Source organism: Oncorhynchus mykiss, chromosome 8 (assembly GCF_057628025.1).
Source record: "Oncorhynchus mykiss isolate SJ-2025 chromosome 8, ASM5762802v1, whole genome shotgun sequence".
In the NCBI taxonomy this organism is placed as follows: domain Eukaryota; kingdom Metazoa; phylum Chordata; class Actinopteri; order Salmoniformes; family Salmonidae; genus Oncorhynchus; species Oncorhynchus mykiss.
Genome location: NC_143029.1, coordinates 77,679,852 through 77,697,850, shown reverse-complemented (window position 1 = coordinate 77,697,850; position 17,999 = coordinate 77,679,852). Strand labels below are relative to the sequence as shown.

The 17,999-nt window shown below is 49.1% G+C and overlaps 1 long non-coding RNA gene across 3 annotated transcripts in view; it reads left to right on the top strand.

Annotated features, from left to right (window-relative positions):
• The window catches only part of LOC110530638 (uncharacterized), a 39,462-nt gene that overhangs the window by 17,725 nt on the left and 3,738 nt on the right, over nt 1-17,999 (top strand). For 2 of the 3 annotated variants that reach the window (XR_016482644.1, XR_016482643.1), the window contains exons 8-11: nt 14,420-14,510; nt 14,641-14,804; nt 14,897-16,366; nt 17,962-17,997. This is a non-coding gene — a long non-coding RNA (uncharacterized LOC110530638). The remainder of the gene's footprint in view (nt 1-14,419; nt 14,511-14,640; nt 14,805-14,896; nt 16,367-17,961; nt 17,998-17,999) is intronic. The other variant, XR_016482645.1, reaches the window with a different exon arrangement.

Sequence of the window (17,999 nt, the reverse complement as noted above, 5' to 3'; positions counted from 1 at the left end):
GAGGGAGGGTGAGAGGGTGAGAGGAAGGGAGGGTGAGAGGGAGGTGGGTGAGAGGGTGAGAGGGAGGGAGGGTGGGAGGGTGAGGGTGAGAGAGAGAGAGAGGGAGGGTGAGAGAGAGAGGGAGGGTGAGAGGGAGGGAGGGTGGGTGAGAGGGAGGGTGGGAGGGAGGGTGGAGAGAGAGGGAGGGGTGAGAGGGTGGGTGAGAGGGAGGGTGAGAGGGAGAGGGAGGGTGAGAGGAAGGGAGGGTGAGAGGGAGGGTGGGTGAGAGGGTGAGAGAGAGGGAGGGAGGGTGGGAGGGTGAGAGAGAGAGAGAGAGAGAGAGGGGGAGAGAGAGGGAGGGAGAGAGAGAGGGAGAGAGAGAGGGGGGGAGAGAGAGGGGGAGAGAGAGGAGGGAGGGTGAGAGAGAGGGAGGCGGGTGAGAGAGTGAGAGAGAGAGAGAGGGAGAGAGAGAGAGGGAGGGTGAGAGGGAGGGAGGGTGAGAGGGAGGGAGAGTGAGTGTGTGAGAGAGGGAGGGGGAGGGGGAGAGAGGGAGGGAGGGTGAGAGGGAGGGTGGGAGGGAGGGTGGGTGAGAGGGTGGGTGAGAGGGAGGGGAGAGAGAGAGGGGAGGGGGAGAGAGGGAGGGGGAGAGAGAGGGAGGGAGGGAGAGAGAGAGAGAGAGGGTGAGAGAGAGAGAGAGGGAGGGTGAGAGAGAGATGGAGAGGGAGGGTGAGGGAGGGTGGGAGAGAGAGAGAGAGGGAGGGAGGGTGAGGGAGGGTGGGAGAGAGAGAGAGAGGGAGGGAGGGAGAGGGAGGGTGAGAGGGAGAGAGAGAGAGAGAGAGGAGGGAGGGGGAGAGAGGGAGAGAGAGAGGGAGGGTGAGAGGGAGGGAGGAGGGTGAGAGGGAGGGAGGGTGAGAGGGAGGGAGGAGTGGGTGTGGAGGGAGGGTGGGAGGGAGGGTGAGAGGGAGGGTGAGAGGGAGAGGAGGGTGAGAGGGAGGGAGGGAGGGAGGGTGAGAGAGAGAGGGAGGGTGAGAGAGGAGGGGGGGTCGAGGGGGAGAGAGAGAGGGGGGCGAGGGGGGGAGAGAGTGAGGGAGGGTTGAGGGAGAGAGGGAGGGTGAGAGAGAGAGGGGGTGAGAGAGAGGGAGGGAGGGTGAGAGAGAGAGGAGGGTGAGAGAGAGAGGGAGGGTGAGGAGAGAGAGGGAGGGAGAGAGAGAGAGGGAGGGTGAGAGAGAGAGAGGGAGGGTGAGAGAGAGAGGGGAGGGTGAGAGAGAGAGGAGGGTGAGAGGAGTGGGAGGGTGAGAGAGAGTGGGAGGGTGAGAGAGAGAGGGAGGGTGGAGAGAGAGGGAGGGTGGAGAGAGAGGGAGAGGGAGGGTGAGAGAGAGAGGGAGGGAGGGTGAGAGGGAGAGAGGGAGGGAGGTGAGAGGGAGGGAGGGTGAGAGAGAGAGGGAGGGTGAGAGCGAGAGAGAGGGAGGGTGAGAGAGGAGAGAGAGAGGGGAGGGTGAGAGGCGAGAGAGAGAGGGAGGGTGAGAGAGAGAGAGAGAGAGAGAGGGAGGGTGAGAGGGAGAGAGGGAGGGAGGGTGAGAGGGAGGGAGGGGAGGGTGAGAGGAGAGAGGGAGGGTGAGAGAGAGAGAGAGGGAGGGTGAGGAGAGTGAGGGGAGAGGGAGGGTGAGAGGGTGAGAGGGAGGGGGAGGGAGGGTGAGAGGGAGGGAGGGTGAGAGGGAGGGAGGGTGAGAGGGAGGGAGGGTGAGAGAGAGAGGGAGGGTGAGAGGGAGTGAGGGAGGGTGAGAGGGAGGGTGAGAGAGAGAGAGGGAGGGAGGGTGAGAGGGAGGGAGGGTGAGAGAGAGAGAGGGAGGGGGAGGGAGGGGAGGGTGAGAGGGAGGGAGGGAGGGTGAGAGGGAGGGAGGGAGGGAGGGTGAGAGAGAGAGAGGGAGGGTGGAGAGGGGGAGAGAGAGAGGGAGGGTGAGAGAGAGAGAGGTGGGTGGGAGAGAGGGAGGGTGAGAGGGAGGGAGAGAGGGAGGGAGGGGGGAGAGAGAGGGGGGAGAGAGAGAGGGGGAGGAGAGAGAGAGGGGGGAGAGAGTGAGGGAGAGAGAGAGGGAGGGGAGAGAGGGAGGGAGGGTGAGAGAGAGAGAGAGGGAGGGTGAGAGGGTGGGAGGGAGGGAGAGGGAGTGAGGGAGTGAGAGGGAGGGAGGGAGAGAGAGAGAGGGGAGGGGGAGAGAGAGGGAGGGAGGGAGGGTGAGAGGGTGGGGGGAGGGCGAGAGGGTGGGAGGGAGGGCGAGAGGGTGGGAGGGAGGGTGAGAGGGTGGGAGGGAGGGTGAGAGGGTGGGGGGAGGGTGAGAGGGAGGGAGGGTGGGTGAGGAGAGAGAGGGAGGGTGAGAGAGAGAGAGAGGGTGAGAGAGAGAGAGGGAGTGAGAGAGAGAGAGAGAGAGAGAGAGAGAGGAGGGTGAGAGAGAGAGGGGGGGAGGGGTGAGAGAGAGAGAGGGAGGGTGAGAGCGAGAGAGAGAGGGAGGTGAGAGAGGGGTGAGAGAGAGAGGGAGGGGGAGAGGGAGGGTGGGAGGGAGGGTGAGAGGGTGAGAGGGAGGGAGGGTGAGAGGGAGGGAGGGAGGGTGAGAGAGGGAGAGGGAGGGTGAGAGGGAGGGAGGGAGGGTGAGAGGGAGGGAGGGTGAGAGAGAGAGGGAGGGTGAGAGAGAGAGGGAGGGTGAGAGAGGGAGAGAGAGAGAGGGAGGGTGGGAGAGGGAGGGTGGGAGAGGGAGAGGAGGGAGAGAGAGAGAGGGAGGGAGAGAGGGAGGGTGAGAGAGAGAGGAGGAGGGTGAGAGGGAGGGTGAGAGGGAGGGTGAGAGGGAGGTGGGAGGGAGGGTGATTGAGAGAGGGGGAGGGGGAGAGAGAGAGGGGGAGAGAGAGGGGGAGGGAGAGAGAGAGAGGGGGGAGAGATGTGGGAGAGAGAGAGGGAGGGGAGGGTGAGAGAGAGGGAGGGAGAGAGAGGGAGGGAGAGGGAGGGTGAGAGGGTGGGAGGGTGAGGGAGAGTGAGTGAGAGGGAGTGAGGGAGTAAGAGGGAGGGAGGGAGAGAGAGAGGGAGGGGGAGAGAGAGGGAGGGGGAGAGGGAGGGAGGGTGAGAGGGAGGGAGGGAGGGTGGGAGGGAGGGTGAGAGGGAGGGTGAGAGAGGGTGTGAGAGAGAGAGGGAGGGGAGGGAGGGAGGGAGGGAGGGGGAGGGAGGGAGAGGGAGAGAGAGAGGGAGGGTGGGAAGGAGGGAGAGAGAGGGAGGGAGGGTGAGAGAGAGGGAGGGAGAGAGGGAGGGTGAGAGGGTGAGAGAGAGGGTGAGAGGGAGGGTGGGAGGGAGGGAGAGTGAGTGAGAGGGAGTGAGGGAGTGAGAGGGAGGGGGAGAGAGAGAGGGGGAGAGGGAGGGGGAGAGAGGGAGGGTGAGGGGAGAGAGAGAGAGGGAGGGGGAGAGAGGGAGGGTGAGGGGGAGAGAGAGGGGGAGGGGGAGAGAGAGGGGGAGAGGGAGGGAGAGAGAGAGGGAGGGTGAGGGAGAGTGGGGGAGGGAGGGAGGGAGGGAGAGAGTGGGAGAGAGTGAGAGGGAGAGAGAGAGAGGGAGAGAGAGAGAGGGAGGGAGAGAGGGAGGGAGAGGGTGAGAGAGAGGGAGAGAGAGAGGGGGGGAGAGAGAGAGAGGGAGGGGGAGAGGGAGGGAGAGAGAGAGAGAGGGGGTGAGAGAGAGGGGGTGAGAGAGAGGGAGGGAGAGTGGGGGAGGGAGGGGGAGAGAGAGAGAGAGAGAGAGAACCCATCGAGTGTGCTTTGGGAATCTGTGGATAGGTGTAGGCTGTCGGGGCTCGCTCAGGGCATGAGATGTTGCTCAGTCTGCTAACGAGATAGTGGGACATGCCACACACACGGCACAACGGGGGGGAGGATGACAGAGAGTGAAGGGGGAGATGATTTGGAGGACAGATAGACATGCAGCCTCATAGCTCAGCAGAGAGGGGAAAAGATGGAGGGACAGAAAGAAGAAATGGATTAGAAAGTGAGGTAGAGAAGTGTCAAGTTATTCCTGAGTTCCTGCCAGCCAATGCCAAAACTAGTTTCCCCCCTAGAGAGAGGATGTAGCACCTCTTTCCTCCCCACAAACACTCACTCACAGTTCACCATGGCGACAGCAGACACAGGTGCACAGGTAGACGGAGACACACACACACACAGGGAGAGACACACACACACAGGGAGAGACACACACACACAGGGAGAGACACACACACAGGCAGACACACACACACACACACACACACACAGGGAGACGGAGACCCACTGGGAGACACACACACACAGGGACACACACACAGGGACGGACACACACACACACAGGGACACACACACACACACACACACACACAGGGACACACACACAGGAACACACACACACACAGGAACACACACACACAGGGAGACTGAGACACACACGGACACACACATACAGGTAGACGGAGAGACACACACACACACACAGGTAGACGGACACACAAACACAGGGAGAGACACACACACACAGGGAGACACGCATACACAGGGAGGCACACGCGCGCACACACACACACACACACACACACACACACACACACACAGGGAGACGGAGACACACACAGGGACACACACACAGGAAGACACACACACACAGGGAGACACACACACACACAGGTAGACGGAGACACACACACGGGGACACACACACGGGGACACACACACACACACAGGGACGCAGGGTGAGACATGGACACAGGGAGAGACACACACGGACACACACAGGGACACACACGCACACAGGGACACACACACAGGGAGACACACGCACACAGGGAGACACACGCACGCACACAGGGAGACACACGCACGCACACAGGGACACACACACGGGGACACACACACACACAGGGACACACACACACACACACGGTGGCACACACACACGGGGACACACACACACAGGGACGCAGGGTGAGACATGGACACAGGGAGAGAGACACACACACAGGGACACACGCACACAGGGAGACACACGCACACAGGGAGACACACGCACACAGGGAGACACACGCACACAGGGAGACACACGCACACAGGGAGACACACCCACACAGGGAGACACGCACACAGGGAGACACACGCACACAGGGACACAGGGAGAGACACACACAGGGACACACACACACAACACAGGGAGACACACACACAACACCGGGTGACACACACACAACACAGGGAGACACACAGGGAGACACACACAACACAGAGACACACACACACACACAACACAGGGAGACACACACACACACACACAACACCGGGTGACACACACACAACACAGGGAGACACATAGGGAGACACACACACACACAACACAGGGAGACACACACACACAATACAGGGAGACACACAGGGAGACACACACACACAATACAGGGAGACACACAGGGAGACACACACACACAATACAGGGAGACACACACACACAACACAGGGAGACACACAGGGAGACACACACACAACACCGGGAGACACACAGGGAGACACACACAACACAGGGAGACACACATACAACACAGGGAGACACACAGGGAGACACATCAGTTGATGGGTGCATTCCTTTCCGATAGGCACACTTAGAGACTGGCTGATTTCTGAACAGGTGAATTGTGTGCGTTGTGTGAAAAAGAGAGCAAGAGAGATGCTGATGCTGAGATTATTTGATGCTTGTCTGACTTAATTTTAGTAGATCAGTATTCTGGTATGAGAAGGAAGAAGTACAGAAAAACAGACCTGTCTCCAACTAACTTCTCTTCAGTCCCATGGCTGTGCAGAAGTCCGACTAGCTGCAGGGCTCACTGTTTATCAGGGTGCATTGGGTTCCTTTCACTCCAAATGTTTGTTTACTTTCCCCGACGCACAATTCAGACACTGAATTAATAACGAGTCGAACTGAATAGAAATGAAGAACGGGCTGGCATGATTGATGTACCAATTGGTTTCGTACAGTCGCTCTCAACACTGCAGCAGACTTCCTTGGTTGGTTTTGGGTCGAATTCGAGCGTAACAGCGACCTCTCAGAGATGTCCTCCACCTGCGATCTGGAGCCATGATTGTGCTTCCGTTGTGGTTGTGGTCGAGAGGCAACCTTTTTTTGCATGAAATTGACATGCATTACCATTTCTTCCGACAGTGGAAGAACTGCTCTGGATCGCTGCATGAAAGAAGGCAAGCGGCACAGTGGTCTAGGGCACTGCATCGCAGTCCTAGCTGTTCCACTAGAGATTCTGGGTTCGAGTCCAGGCTCTGTCTCAGCTGGCCCCGACCAGGAGACCCATGGGGCAGTGCGCAATTGGCCCAGCATCGTCCGGGTTAGGGGAGGGTTTGGTCGGTAGGGATTTCCTTGTCCCATCACACACTAGCGACTCCTGTGGCAGGCCGGGCGCAGTGCACGCTGACACGGTCGCCAGGTGTATGGGGTTTCCTCCGACACATTGGTGCAGCTGGCTTCCGGGTTAAGTGGGCATTGTGTCAAGAAGCTGTGCAGCTTGGTTGGATTGTGTTTCGGAGGACGCACGGCTCTCGACCTTCGCCTCTCCAGAGTCCATATGGGAGTTGCAGTGATGAGACAAGACTGTCAACCAATTGGATACCACGAAAAGGGGGTAAAAAAAATGTCAAATGAAATGAAGGCATGCTTCAACAGCACCACTCCGAAAGAGCATCAGAGGCTGCCGAACTATCGTCAAATGACAGGGTACTATATTACTATACTATATTGTTTCAGATGGCAATCTATCCAAATCAAATGTATTTATATAGCCCTTCGTACATCAGCTGATATCTCAAAGTGCTGTACAGAAACCCAGCCTAAAACCCCAAACAGCAAGCAATGCAGCTGTAGAAGCACGGTGGAAGCAGAAGTTGTCCTGTAAACGTGCTTTATGAGTGTCTCACATCTCAGTTCTGACCTCCTCCCTCATCGGCTATGACAGACATTCTAACGCACGGGGTTGTCACGACAGCACAGCCAGTTACACACCAGAGTGTTTGATCAGAATGGAAGGGTAAACACACACACTCCAAACTCATCTGGTCTTTGTGAATAGATAACATACAACCTCCCTCCCTGTCATTTCCATGCCTGTCAGCCTCCCTAACCAGACTGTGTTTTTATTTGATAAGTTGCTTTTTAAATTCTTCTCTGCTGTAATCTAAAGTAGGGGCTGCCATGCGACCTGAATGCCGTTAATAAACCCTAAAGGAAAAGCCCTAAAGTATGGTTGGTTACTGTTCCACCAACTGCATTTTTCTATGCCTGGATACCCCAGAAGTACCCCCCCTTGTGCATTTTACCTGTAGGTATATGGTCTCATGAATCTTCTCAACAACCCCCGTGGATAGGCCAAGTAGTAGCCCTGGTTGGGAATCACTGGTATAGCTTGTAAAATAACGTGTGCCTTTTTGAGCTGTTATTGTGACTCTTCAGACAGTCACACATCGCTTATGTAAAAGGGAAAGGAGGATACCTAGTCAGTTGTACAACTGAATACTTTCAACTGAAATGTGTCTTCTGCATTTAACCCAACCCCTAAATTACCGCTCTAACGTTTCCCCCTTCTCTGTGCTGTCTCGTACTTGTTGCCCATTTGAGAGCTTCAGTAGGTGTGAGCAACAAACGGTACGAGAGTAGGTATGGCTATTTTTAAAACAGTTGGTCCCCGTTAAGATACCTTGAATACCTCGTATTCATGAGCTGATCTGATATCTGTACAAAATATAGGAGATATTCTGTAATTCATTTGAAGGTTATCAAGCAAGCTTAGCAACTTTGGTCAGTTGACGTTTGTTTGACTGCCATTGCAAAGTTTCTATGATTCGACAATGTCATTGTCAATCAAAGATAGTAACTTTATCATATCTAAATATCTGTTTAATTTGCCCTGAAATCTTTAAATAGTGTCGCAGCCAAGTCGACAAGGTGGCGGTGCGCCCCTCTTATTTTGCGAGAACCAAATAATGACCATACCTTGGTTCCATACATATTTGGCCATGGAAGAAGTGGTCAGAACGGGACTTTTTTAAGCTGAATGCTAAAACATTTTTGCTGGCTACCCAAACTCCTTGCTCCGGCCAAACACTATGCCACGGATGTTAGTTTATTCTCTGCAATGAGTCTGGATCTGAGCACCTCCCCGACTATTTCTACAACGCAAACACATTCTAACCATTGTGATTCGTCCCAGAAACCAATGGGTTGGGCCAGAGCCCGAACAAACACGTGGGTAAAGCGCCATTTTGACAATGTGTCATTGCCTTTGATACTTTGATTGGTTAGAAATGATCCAATCACTGAATACTTTGTTTTGTACAACACCCCTCATTTTGATGTCACCACAAACTACTTCAATAATGGCAGTCTCAGACTGAAGTATGTAGCAAACAGTAGCAGAAGAATTGTTGGAGTCATCAGGCAAAAAAACCTTTAGGAGATGGAGGTGCTCAAAGTTGACCCATTTTGCATATTCAGTTGATATTCAGCAGTCATAAAAGTAGGGCTGGGAATTGGCAGGGACCTCACGATACGATATTATCACGATTCTTATTGCCGATACGATATGTATTGTGATTCTCACGATTCTAAAAATATTGCAATTCGATACTGATTTTAATTGCGATTCGACGTTCCAAACATATTGCTTACCATATGTCGGCTGCAGAGGGATGAGAGAGACATGAGAAAACACATGTTCATCAGTCATGGCAGTAAAAGTGCTGAAAACACATTTTATTCCTTTTTTTTTATTATTAAAAAAGGAAAAATGGAGGAAAAATACTGCCGCTTTGGTGTAGGTACAGCCAACTAGCGCAAAAATAATATTGAGAATTTGTTTTTAAAGCCATACGGTATGTAACTATCGATTTTAGTTTTTCACCCATCACTACATAAAAGTATGCCTTATTTACTTTGAAAAACGATTAAATAGTGACTTTGTCAGACAGCATAGACAGCGGCTCTATAGAGATGACGACTTGGCTATAAATAATAGTCATCAAATTAAACAAGTGTAATTAATATACACAACTTAAATATTGAATTAGTCGTGAATAAATTATGGTTAATAAGTAGAATGGAGTATTGTTTCTTCATCCTATGTCATGTAATCTGTTATTATGTTTATTTATTATTATTTTCAGAGAAATTGGTAATTGAAATTAGATTTGTCCCATCCTATATCCTGATATTACTAGGTTCTGACCACCAGATGCTATTCCGATTTTAATTAAACATTTTTGTTTTTTACCCCCGCCTCCCACCCCATCAATGTTAAAGGGATAGTTCACCCAAATTTCAAAATTAGACAAGGTATGACAGCAACCCATGATTTTGGTATTGTTGCCACTGTTTATTTTTAGCATTTGTGGCATAAATCCAATGTGTGGCACAAGTCAACGGTACCTATATTAGCATTTCTACGCTTCATATGCAAACCATCATTGAGTTATACAATATATAATAAAAAAATGTATACCTTGTGATTCAGACATGAAGCATGAAAATGCTAATATACAGTGGGGCAAAGTATTTAGTCAGCCACCAATTGTGCAAGTTCTCCCACTTAAAAATATGAGAGGCCTGTAATTGTCGTCATAGGTACACTTCAACTATGAGAGACAAAATGAGAAATAAAATCCAGAAAATCACATTGTAGGATTTTTAATGAATTTATTTGCAAATTATGGTGGAAAATAAGTATTTGGTCACCCTGTCTTGGGTCAGTTAGGATCACCACTTTATTTTAAGAATGTGAAATGTCAGAATAATAGTAGAGAGGGATTTATTTCAGCTTTTATTTCTTTCATCACATTCCCAGTGGGTCAGAAGTTTACATACACTCAATTAGAATTTGGTAGCATCGCCTTTAAATTGTTTAACTTGGGTCAAACATTTCGGGTAGCCTTCCACAAGCTTCCCACAATAAGTTGGGTGAATTTTGGCCCATTCCTCCTGACAGAGCTGGTGTAACTGAGTCAGGTTTGTTGGTCTCCTTCCTCGCACAATAATTTTCAGTTCTGCCCACAAATGTTCTATTGGCTTGAGGTCAGGGCTTTGTGATGGCCACTCTAATACCTTGACTTTGTTGTCCTTAAGCCATTTTGCCACAACTTTGGAAGTATGCTTGGAGTCATTGTCCATTTGGAAGACCCATTTGCGAACAAGCTTTAACTTCCTGACTGATGTCTTGAGATGTTGCTTCAATATATATACACATAATTTTCCTGCCTCATGATGCCATCTATTTTGTGAAGTGCACCAGTCCCTCCTGCAGCAAAGCACCCCCACAAGATGATGCTGCCACCCCCGTGCTTCACGGTTGGGATGGTGTTCTTCGGCTTGCAAGCCCTGTTTCCTCCAAATATAACGATGGTCACTATGGCCAAACAGTTCTATTTTTGTTTCATCAGACCAGAGGACATTTCTCCAAAAAGTATGATCTTTGTCCCCATGTGCAGTTGCAAACCGTAGTCTGGCTTTTTTTGGCGGTTTTGGACAGTGGCTTCTTCCTTGCTGAGCGGCCTTTCAGGTTGTGTCGATATAGGACTCATTTTACTATGGATGTAGATACTTTTGTAATTGTTTCCTCCAGCATCTTCACAAGGTCCTTTGCTGCTGTTCTGGGATTGATCTGCACTTTTCGCACGAAAGTATGTTCATCTCTAGGAGACAGAACGTGTCTCCTTCCTGAGCGGTATGACGGCTGCGTAGTTCCATGGTGCTTATACTTGCAAATTATTGTTTTTACAGATGAACATGGTAGCTTCAGGTGTTTGGAAATTGCTCCCAAATTGTCACACAATACGCCATAATGACAAAGCGAAAATAGTTTTTTAAGCATTTTTGCAAATGTTTTAAAAATAATTAACAATACTTTATGTACATAATTATTCAGACCCTTTGTTATGAAACTCTAAATTGAGCCCAGGTGCATCCTGATTGCATTGATCATCCTTGATGTTTCTACAACTTGATTGGAGTCCACCTGTGGTAAATTGAATTGATTAGACATGATTTGGAAAGGTACATATCTGTTTCCCACAGTCCCACAGTATATGGTGCATGTCAGCAAAAACAGCATTGAAGGTCCCCAAGAATGCAGTGGCCTCCATCATTCTTAAATGGGAGAAGTTTGGATTTTTCCTAGAGCTGGCCGCCTGGGGAGAAGGGACTCGGTCAGGGAGGTGACCAAGAACCCGATGGTCAGTCTGATAGAGCTTCAGAGTTCCTCTGTGGAGATGGGAGAACCTTCCAGAAGGACAACCAACTCTGCAGCACTCCACCAATCAGGCCTTTATGGTAGAGAGTGGCCAGATGGAAGCCACTCTTCAGTAAAAGGCACATGACCACCCACTTGGAGTTTGCCAAAAGGCACGTAAAGACTCTCAGACCATGAAAAACAGGATTTTCTGGTCTGATGAAACTAAGCTTGAACTCTTTGGCCTGGATGCCAAGCATCACATCTGGAGGAAACCTGGCACCATACCTATGGTGAAGCATGATGGTGGTAGCATGCTGTGTGGATGTTTTGCAGCAGGAAGGACTGGGAGACTAGTCAGGGTTGAGGGAAAGATAACCAGAGCAAAGTACAGAGAGATCCTTGATGAAAACCTGCTTCAGAGCTCTCAGGACCTCAGACTGGGGCAAAGGTTCACCTTCCAACAGGACAACAACCCTAAGCACACAGCCAAGACAATGCAGGAGTCGCTTTGGGACAAGTCTCTGAATGTCCTTGAGTGGCCCAGCCAGAACCCAATCAAACATCTCTGGAGAGACCTGAAAATAGCTGTGCAGCAATGCTCACAATCCAACCTGACAGAGCTTGCAAGGATCTGCAGAGCTGAATGGGAGAGCCTCCCCAAATACAGGTGTGCCAAACTTGTAGAGTCATACCAAAGAAGAATCCAGGCTGTAATCGCTGCCAAAGGTTCTTCAAGAAAGTACTTAATAAAGGGTCTGAGTACTTATGTAAATGTCATATTTCAGGTTTTTATTTTTTTAGCAAAAAAATATCAGGTTTTTGCTTTGTTATTATGGGGTATTGTGTGTAGATTGAGAAAAGCAAAAACTATTTAATACATTTTAGAATAAGGCCCATAACGTAACAATGTGGAAAAAGTCAAGGGATCTGAATAATTTCCAAATGTACTGTACTATGAAGAACATTGAAAGTCAAATTTGAGGGTTCCATCAATCAATCAATTAATCAATATATTTTATATAGCCCTTTCTCACAAAGTTGTCTCAAAGTGCTTAAGAGAGACCCAGCCTAAAACCCCAAAGAGCCAGCAATGCAGAAGCACAGTGGCCAGGAAAAACTCCCCATTAAGGCAGGAACCTAGGAAGAAACTTGGAGAGGAACTAGGTTCCTAGGGGTGGCCTCTTCTGGCTGTACCCGGGTGGACATTTTTAGAGTACATGTGTGGCCATAAAGACAGATCGTTTTTCAAGATGTTTTCAAATGTTCATAGATGACCAGCAGGGTCAAATAATATCCATGGTGGCCATGGAGGTTGCAATTGACTGACCCATGTTCAACTGCTGTCCACAGTCTCCCAATATTTGAGATACTTTTGGTCATGTGGTGTATGTGGACATTCCAAATCATGGGCATTAATATGGAGTGCCCCCCCCCTTTTTTTTTCCTGCTATAACAGCCTCCACTCTTCTGGGAAGGCATTCCACTAGATGTTGGAACATTACTGCGGGGACTTGCTTCCATTCAGCCACTAGCATTAGTGAGTTCGGGCAATGATGTGCGATTAGGCCTGGCTCGCATTCAGCGTTCCAATTCATCCAAAAGGTGTTTGATGGGGTTAAGGTCAGGGCTCTGTGCAGCTTCCACACCGATCTCGAAAAACCATTTCTGTATTGACCTTTCTTTATGGACCTCGCTTTGTGCACAGTGGCATTGTGATGCTGGAACAGGAAAGGGCCTTCCCAAAATTGTTGCCACAAATTTGGAAGAACAGAATTGTCTATAATGTCGTATGCTGTAGCTTTTAAGATTTCCCTTCACTAGCCCGAATCATGAAAACCCATTATTCTTCCCCCCACCAAACTTTACAGTTGGCACAATGCATTGAGGCTGGTAGCGTTCTCCAAACCCAGATTCGTCCGTCGTATTGGGTTAGTGTTGAGCTCATCTGATAGCTCTGTAATCGGTGCTCTTGTCTGAATGTGTGTCCTCTGATGCTCTGGCATCTACTCCTGACACCCTTCATGAATGAACAATCTCATCTCCCTGCCGAGCAGAAATGTTCTTTAATTGCGTCGACAAGCCAGCGCATACCCTACTCTATCAGACCGTCCCTGAACACACACACAGTTACTTACACACAAACAAACCTAAGATGACGGGGGTACTGGAGAACTCAGCAGATTGCATGTCCCACTGGTATGGGGCCTGTCGCTGCAGCTCAGTGGGTGTGGATGGTGGCGGCTCTCCTCTCATCTTCTTGTCTCCTTTCTTCTCCGATGTAATGATCTGTCCCAAAATGTGTGCTCCTGCCGCTGTGATCCACAGAATGATAGCTCTCACCCACACACACCAGCATATTGAGCTGTGTTGATCACACACACTCCGGCCCCTCAATCTGACAGACGTCTCGTTAGCGCTCTGTCTGGATGATCTGGGTGTGAGCTGTGCCCCCGCATATCCCTGTGTGTCTGTGGTGAGCCGATCGCACCACTAAGAGACTGGCGGGCTCTGTCTGAGCTACCATCTTCTAAACTTCTGTGTTGAGCCCTATTTAGACTACCAACTACTCTTCTCTCCCTTCGCTCCCCACTCTTTGTCTTCTCGCTTTCTCTTTGTCCTCTCACTTTCTCTTTGTTCTTTCGCTCTCTTTCTCTCCTCGCGCTCTCTCTCTCCTTGCTTGCGCTCTCTCTCTCTCCTTGCTTGCTCTCTCTCTCTCCTTGCTTGCGCTCTCTCTCTCTCCTTGCTTGCGCTCTCTTTCTCTCCTCGCTTGCGCTCTCTTTCTCTCCTCCCTTGCGCTCTCTTTCTCTCCTCACTTGCGCTCTCTTTCTCTCCTCGCGCTCTCTTTCTCTCCTCGCGCTCTGTATCTCTCCTTGCGCTCTGTATCTCTCCTCACGCTCTCTTTCTGTCCTCGCTCGTGCTCTCTTTCTGTCCTCGCTCGTGCTCTCTTTCTGTCCTCGCCCGTGCTCTCTTTCTGTCCTCGCCCGTGCTCTCTTTCTGTCCTCGCCCGTGCTCTCTTTCTGTCCACGCCCGTGCTCTCTTTCTGTCCTCGCTCGTGCTCTCTTTCTGTCCTCGCTCGTGCTCTCTTTCTCTCCTCGCTCGTGCTCTCTTTCTCTCCTCGCTCGTGCTCTCTTTCTGTCCTCGCTCGTGCTCTCTTTCTGTCCTCCTCCCTGCTCTCTTAGGTAGAGGTCAAGATGCAGAAGACAGAGTGGATCAGGTAGGAGAAGCTGGAGGGAGAGGGACAGGAGCCCAACGTCAAACACTTCATCCCCAGTCAGTTCCTCTCCGTCACACACGCGTGCTCTCTCCACCTTTGCGCTCTCTGTCTTACACTAACATATAACAAATTCAGAACTGGTTTCTGGTACTGAAACCTTTTTAATGCGTGTGTGTTCCTGTGTAGACCAGTACCCGTCATCGTCTGCCTCCAGCCTTAACTGGGACAAGGTGGTGGGGGACATCAGTGAGGAGGAGAAGCTGGAGGGACACGCAGCGCTCAACAAACTCTTTCAACAAATCTACTGTGACGGCACTGACGAGGTCAAACGGGCCATGAACAAATCCTTTGTGGGTATACACACACCACGAGAGGAACGGAGAAAGGTGTTTTTGTTTTAGCAGTACACAGTATCACTGACTCTCTTCTCCTCCCCCTGTAGGTAGAGTCGGGTGGTACAGTCCTGAGCACCAACTGGACAGACGCCCTCCGCCCATATCTCCTCTCCCCACCTCCCCTTCCTCCTCCCAGGCCATGTCTGTTAATATATAATTTTTTTAATTTCACCTTTATTTAACCAGGTAGGCTAGTTGAGAACAAGTTCTCATTTACAACTGCGACCTAGCCAAGATAAAGCAAAGCAGTGCGACACAAATAACACAGTTACACATGGAATAAACAAACATACAGTCAATAACACAATAGAGAAACGGTCTATATACAGTGTGTGCAAATGAGGTAAGGCAATAAATAGGTCATAGTGGTGAAATAATGACAATATAGCAATTGAACACTGGAATGATAGGTGTGCAAGTAGAGATACTGGGGTGCAAAGGCGCAAAATAATACAAATAAAAACAGTATGGGGGATGAGGTAGTTGGATGGGCTATGTGCAGTGATCTGTCAGCTGCTCTGACAGCTGGTGCTTAAAGTTAGTGAGGGAGATAAGTGTTTCCAGTGTCAGAGATTTTGTCCCCACTGGACATGTCCACTTTATTCCCCCAAACCCAATATGTCAATATTGGTTTTAGAGCTTTGGTGCTTTTCGCCGCAGTCCAGGAACCACTAGTAACCCTAGCGTTTAACCTTTCTCACAAATACTATAAAGAGGTTAATCGATACATCTGTCTATCCTATATATAATATAAAAACTGGGAATCATCTGAATGGCCAATTTGGTTAAAGGTAGTGAGTGTAGGGTTGAACCTGATTCCTGGACTGAAAGGTTAGGAAACCCTTTTCACCTCTTGTGGCTGTTCTTGTGTTTAGAGCCTTTCTTTATCCGCGGTGGGTGGGAGGTGAGGGACGTTTATGTTGTCCCATCACCACTTGGAAAGAATACAAAATATGTTAAATGTTTTTTTTGTACTTGTATAAGAATTCTATAATCTTTTTCCACATCAGCAGCAATACAGTCATGCAATGGAAGTCAAATATTAATTTCCTTTTCCTCAATGTGATTCAAACTTAAATGTAAGTAAATTATTTTGTTTATGGATCACAATTGTTTGTTTCACTGTGTGTAATGTTGTCTAAGTGACCTCGGGCGTGTTCAGAAGGACAACACCCAATCCTGTACTAATCTACTGTACTATATTACAGGGAGTAGACCTCATCCTCACACACTACGCTCTGCTGCTCTCTGCTTTGAGTGGGCGTTGGGTTAAGTGCAGGAGCATTAATATGGATCTAACTGCATCATCAGCCCTCACACTGAGTTAAGTGAAAAATACACACACCCCTTCCCTTCCTCACTGAGTTAAGTGTTAAATTCATTGCACGTTGTTTCAGGTGCCGTGGCGATCAAATGGCTTCGGTTAAAACTCTTAACTGCATCTCACGCACCCACACAGCCCCCTGCCTGAAGCTGCTCTACTAACATCAAAAGGAGTTAAGCACTTTGCATCGTGGGTAAGATCTCAGCATGACGACTGCAGTCTTTAGTCTCATTAAACACTTCTAGAACTGGAACTCTGACATTAAAGCTTTCGAGATCCCTGAAACTCACTGCTGCTCTCAAAGTTTTTCACCTTCTGGATCAACTAGTATATTTTCCATATTAACTCCAGTGTGTTTGGCTGCATGCATGCTGTGTGTACGGTAGCATTCATCTCTGCTCTTCACACATACAGACTCATTTGCAACATACAGTTTGGAGGGCCGCTTATGTATTGAGGACAGTACATTACTGAAGTAATGTGTTGCTATGCAATAAGAATGGCAAAAATGAATTATATATGTTTACTTAAAAGGTTTATTCATTGAAATTGCACTTTGAAATAGTTATTTCATGCTGATGGGAAATATAGTTACTTTTGAGGAGAACTACAAAGCAAACATCACATGTTGTTAGTAGGCCCGACTTCTGGAGAAATGGTTAGGACAGAAACATTTCTCACTAGCATGATGAATACCTAAAGGCATGCACAGCTGACATACAGTCTAGTCCTACAGAATAGTTCTTACATGTATTTACATCAGAAAGCTGAAAGGAAAGGTGTTAGCTCTTTACATACAAGTTCCCACAAATCATAACTATCACAGATCATATTATACAGTGCCTTGCGAAAGTATTCGGCCCCCTTGAACTTTGCGACCTTTTGCCACATTTCAGGCTTCAAACATAAAGATATAAAACTGTATTTTTTTGTGAAGAATCAACAACAAGTGGGACACAATCATGAAGTGGAACGACATTTATTGGATATTTCAAACTTTTTTTAACAAATCAAAAACTGAAAAATTGGGCGTGCAAAATTATTCAGCCCCCTTAAGTTAATACTTTGTAGCGCCACCTTTTGCTGCGATTACAGCTGTAAGTCGCTTGGGGTATGTCTCTATCAGTTTTGCACATCGAGAGACTGACATTTTTTCCCATTCCTCCTTGCAAAACAGCTCGAGCTCAGTGAGGTTGGATGGAGAGCATTTGTGAACAGCAGTTTTCAGTTCTTTCCACAGATTCTCGATTGGATTCAGGTCTGGACTTTGACTTGGCCATTCTAACACCTGGATATGTTTATTTTTGAACCATTCCATTGTAGATTTTGCTTTATGTTTTGGATCATTGTCTTGTTGGAAGACAAATCTCCGTCCCAGTCTCAGGTCTTTTGCCGACTCCATCAGGTTTTCTTCCAGAATGGTCCTGTATTTGGCTCCATCCATCTTCCCATCAATTTTAACCATCTTCCCTGTCCCTGCTGAAGAAAAGCAGGCCCAAACCATGATGCTGCCACCACCATGTTTGACAGTGGGGATGGTGTGTTCAGCTGTGTTGCGTTTTTGATTTGTTAAAAAAGTTTGAAATATCCAATAAATGTCGTTCCACTTCATGATTGTGTCCCACTTGTTGTTGATTCTTCACAAAAAAATACAGTTTTATATCTTTATGTTTGAAGCCTGAAATGTGGCAAAAGGTCGCAAAGTTCAAGGGGGCTGAATACTTTCGCAAGGCACTGTATATCATTGATATAAAAGCTGTACTGATGTTACTTTATGTTTCGTTTAAGGTGACAAGATCAGACAGGATGATTTTGTTATCACGGGT